Source organism: Balaenoptera musculus, chromosome 3 (genome assembly GCF_009873245.2).
Source record: "Balaenoptera musculus isolate JJ_BM4_2016_0621 chromosome 3, mBalMus1.pri.v3, whole genome shotgun sequence".
NCBI classification, from domain to species: Eukaryota; Metazoa; Chordata; class Mammalia; order Artiodactyla; family Balaenopteridae; genus Balaenoptera; species Balaenoptera musculus.
In genome coordinates this window covers 98,434,224-98,438,409 of record NC_045787.1, presented here as the reverse complement: position 1 = coordinate 98,438,409, position 4,186 = coordinate 98,434,224, and the positions used below count along the sequence as shown (strand labels likewise).

Genomic DNA, 4,186 nt, shown 5'->3' with positions numbered 1-4,186 from the left:
TGTTAGACAATCCATAACTGCATATTTAAAATGTACTTCCTCTAGATGACATACAATTGGATTTAGCTTTTAAATCCAGTGTAATATTCTTTGGCTTTTATTTGGAAAGTTTAGAGCATTTATAATTAATCTAATAATTTACATGGTTGTTTTAAAGTATGATTTGGCTATTTGTTTTCAATTTGTCCCATATACATTTTTTTGAGCTTTATGGTTTTATTAAAACAAATACAATGTGCACACAAGCTGTCTATTTATTTTCTTTGCTGTGCAGCCTGGCATTGGGATTGGTGACTCTGATGACCAGCTAGGCTGCTCTTTCCACAATGGCTCTGTGGTTCTTGGAGGAGACGTTGTGAGCAATCTCAACACAGTAAGATTTGTTGCACATCAGCAGCATTTCAATCTTCTTTACATTGTGGACCAGGAACTCCCAGAAGCCACTGGACAGCATGTGCTTTGTCTTCTTGTTTCTCCGATAACCAATGTTGGGCATCAAGATCTGGCCCCTGAATCTTCTGCACGTCCTATTGTCAATGCCCCTGTGTTTCTGCCAGTTCCATATAATCTTGACATATAGGTCTGACTGGTGCTAGATGGACTTCTTGGTCCTCTTTTTGATTATCTTTGGCTTTGTGAGAGGTCTGAGGGCGGCCATGATGCCAAGGAGATGGCTGCCACCTTTGTAGGCAGCACCAAGAAAGAGAGTGGCCCATATTTTTTGTTCTTTGTCCCTGCATTCTTTTTGACTATTTAAATATTTTCATTATTCAGTTTTTCTCTACCATGGTCTTACTAGCTATAACTTTTAAGTTTATACAGTAAGAGCTCTAGGATTTGCAATATGCATCTTATCACAGTCTTTCTTCAAGTAATATTATGCCTCTTCAGTTTTAATGTAAGAAATGTATAACAGTACATTTCTATTATACCCTCCTCTTCTTTATACTTTTATTGTCAAATAATCTACATCTATGTATGTCATAAACCCCACAAATATATTATTTTTTAATTTAAACAATAAAATATATTTAAAAGAAATTTAAAAATGAAAGAATTTTTTTTATTTACCCACAGTTACTATTCACAGTATTTTTTATTTACTAGTGAAACTCTGGTTTACTGTTTCTTCAGCCTGAAGAATCTTTGTTTTCTTCAGATATTTGGGTGATGAATTATCCAGGTTTTTATTTTCCTGAACATATTTTTATTTTAGCTTCATTTCTGAGGGATTTTTCTGGATATAGAATTCTAGGCTGACAGATTTTTCAACTTTTTAAAGATATTGTTCCAATATATTTTGGTTTGCATTGTTTCTGATACAAAGCCAACAACTTTCTTATGTTTATTCCCCTGAATTTAATCTTTTCTCTGACTGCTTTTAAAATTTTAGTTTTAACAATGATTTTATAAAATTTGAATTACATGTTTTTGCTTTTCTTTTTTCCTTACTGGAACTTTTTGAGCTTCTAGGGCATGTGGCCTTATAATTTTGAACAAGTTTGGAAAATGTTAGTCCATTATATCTTCGATTTCCCTCTACCTCCTTTCTGGAACTGTAATAACACTATTGTTAGAGTTCTTAGGGTCATCCTACTGTTCACCAAAGCTACATATGTATTTGTTTCAGTATCTTTTTTCCCCTCTGCGTTTCCGTATGGATAAGTTCTATTATGTCTGTAAGCTCACTGATATTTTTTCTGTGGTGTTTAATCTGCAGAAAAATTTATCAATACACATAATGTATTTTGGGTTCTAGACATTCTATTTGGCTCCTTTTAATATATTGTATTTCACTCCTCTCTATGTTCACGTTTACATCAACTCTTGAATGATCTGGGTATTTCCTACTTCCCAGTGCTGAGGTACCTGAATTAAAGGTCAGGGGTCGCTTAGGTAAAGTACTGAGGAATTACTGTTGTACATTTGTCACCATAAAAAATGATACTTCATCATAGGCCTCTCTTTTAGTCAGTGGGTTCATGGTCTGAGAATTGGATCACATCTGGAATCTAGGGGAAAAATTGTGACTTTTCTTTACTGTCATTTTTTTTTAATTTTATTTTTTTATTAGAGTATAGTTGCTTTACAATATTGTGTTAGTTTATACTGTAGATGCCGGAGTGTTAAATTTTGTTTCACAGGATAATGCTCTCATATTGATAAACTCTCTCATCTCCAACTTTCTTTTTGGTTCTGTTCCCCTTCATTTAGCATCCTCAACATCCAATCCTGTGCATCTACTCATGTCGCCTCATGGATATTGGTACGTTTTAGCCAAATCCTGCAGCAACGGCAGCACATGGTTTTCCTCATTCCTTAGCAAGCTTAATAGTTCTCCATATGGATGTTCTGGGATTGGTGCTGATACTATCTTAGATCGGGTTTCCTGAAAATGGAATTTTTAATGGGAAAGTTGATGGACAATGTTCTTAGGAAGTTCACCTGTAAGAATGTGAGAAAGGCAGGATCTGGCAGAATGAGAAGCTGAATCACAATGTACAGTTGACCCTTGAACAATGAGAGAGTTGTTCAACAACCCTCCACACAGTTGAAAGTCTAACTTCAGTTGGCCCTCCCTCTATGTGGTTCCTCCTCATATGCGGTTCTGCATCCATGGATTCAACAACCACAGATCATGTAGTACTGTAGTATTTATGACTGAAACGTATTTAAATATAAGTGGAACCGTGCAGTTCAAACCCACATTGTTCACGGGTCAACGGTAGTTGCAATTGAGACGTCAGCTGATTTACAGAAAACCCTGGAGCTTGGGGGGCCCTTTAGAGTTGTCCCAAAAAAAGATAAGGATGCCAGGTGTTTGAATCTCTGCATTTATAATCACTGTCCACAAGCTTCCTTTATCCACTGCTTACCCAGCCACAGGAAGGAATGTAATTTGAACAAATCAGCTCTTGGTACCAAAGAAAAATCCCACTGAATGACTTAGCTTTAACTTTTCCATCAGCAGTTGGTCAATAGATGTTTCGGTCCTAAAGAGGTGACCTGGGCAGAAAACCCAATATCCACTATAGACACAAAATGTTGAAAGCAGTTCCTTCGTTCTTTCTCTCTGGTTTCCACACTTATATTTGCAATTGCTTAGTGTTAACTTAGACAGCCATCTTGGTCAAACTTAGCATTGTGCTCCTTCATTCTATTTAGTAAAATCCAGTTGTTTTTATTTTTTTCTATTTCTTATCTCAGTTTTTAGCATCACTATTTACCTTGTTAAATAAAATGGAACTCTGGAATTCATCCTTAGACCTTCCCCCCCTTTTTTCTGTCCTTAAATATTTTTCTGATCAAAATGCCCTTTCATCCTCTTCTCTACATAGTGAAATTTTATGTATCCTTTAAGATTGAGCTCAAATATCACTTCCTTTGGAGCCACCTTTGTTGCTCTAAGCAAAATTAATTATTCTTTCCTCTAAACCACCAATTTAGTTTCTGTTATCCTCTAGGCTGCCACACAAAATACCACAGACAAAGTGACTTAAACAACAGGTATTTCTCCCAGTTCTAGAGTCTAGAAATCCAAGATCAGGATGCTGGCATGGTCAGGTTCTGGTGAAAGCTCTCTTCCTGGCTTGCAGATGGCTACCTACTTGCTGTGTCCTCACATGGCAGAAAGAAAGCATCTAAGCAAGCTCTCTGATGTCTCTTCTTATAAGGGCACTGATCCCATCATGAGAGCCCCACACTCATTACCTCATCTTATCCTAATTACCTCCCAAAGGTCCCATCTCTAAATGCCATCACACTGGGGTTTCAAGTTTAAACATACAAATTGAGGGGGAGGTAACATACATTTAGTCCATAGCATACATTATTCTATCAAAGGACTTACCACATTGTAATAGTATACTCAGTGTATATGTATAACTTCTCTTTATACCATGAATTTCTAAAAGGCAGGCACAGTCTCATTTCCTTTTGATTTTCAGTGACTAGCACAGGGACAGCTATCAGGTTATGTTTAAGACTTATTTGCTGAACTTTGAATAAATCTGTGTTATTCATGTGCCACATTTAATATAAAATGACAAGTCTGGGTTTCTAATCCTATGTTTTTTATATGCTGGTAGCTTGCCAATATCAAGATTCTGGTAGTGATGAATTAGTCATTCTTAGATGGCAGACCCTATTTTGCACTCACAGAACACTAGAACTTTATAGCACATTC

General features: G+C 36.3%; 1 pseudogene; it reads right to left on the bottom strand.

Moving 5' to 3' along the window:
• Positions 1-250: 250 nt before the first annotated feature.
• On the bottom strand, positions 251-658 carry LOC118893392 (annotated as a pseudogene).
• Positions 659-4,186: the final 3,528 nt, after the last annotated feature.